Below are 788 nucleotides of genomic sequence, written 5' to 3'. Positions count from 1 at the left end.
CTTATAAACAATAGTGACTGCAGGTATCTCCACCCTTATAAACAATACAGTGACAGCAGGTGTCTCCACCCTTATAAACAATACAGTGACTGCAGGTGTCTCCACCCTTATAAACAATACAGTGACAGCAGGTGTCCCCACCCTTATAAACAATAGTGACTGCAGGTATCTCCACCCTTATAAACAATACAGTGACAGCAGGTGTCTCCGCCCTTATAAACAATAGTGACTGCAGGTACCCCACCCTTATAAACAATATAGTGACTGCAGGTATCTCCACCCTTATAAACAATACAGTGACTGCAGGTGTCTCCACCCTTATAAACAATACAGTGACAGCAGGTGTATCCACCCTTATAAACAATAGTGACTGCAGGTATCTCCACCCTTATAAACAATACAGTGACAGCAGGTGTCTCCACCCTTATAAACAATAGTGACTGCAGGTGTCTCCACCCTTATAAACAATACAGTGACTGCAGGTACCCACACCCTTATAAACAATACAGTGCCTGCAGGTACCCCACCCTTATAAACAATACAGTGACTGCAGGTATCTCCACCCTTATAAACAATACAGTGCCTGCAGGTACCCCACCCTTATAAACAATACAGTGCCTGCAGGTACCCCACCCTTATAACCAATACAGTGACTGCAGGTACCCACACCCTTATAAACAATACAGTGACTGCAGGTACCCCACCCTTATAAACAATACAGTGACTGCAGGTATCTCCACCCTTATAAACAGTACAGTGCCCAACAGCTGAAACCAACCATCGGCTTC

This window comes from Lampris incognitus, chromosome 17, assembly GCF_029633865.1.
Source record: "Lampris incognitus isolate fLamInc1 chromosome 17, fLamInc1.hap2, whole genome shotgun sequence".
NCBI lineage: Eukaryota > Metazoa > Chordata > Actinopteri > Lampriformes > Lampridae > Lampris > Lampris incognitus.
This window is presented reverse-complemented; position numbering follows the sequence as displayed.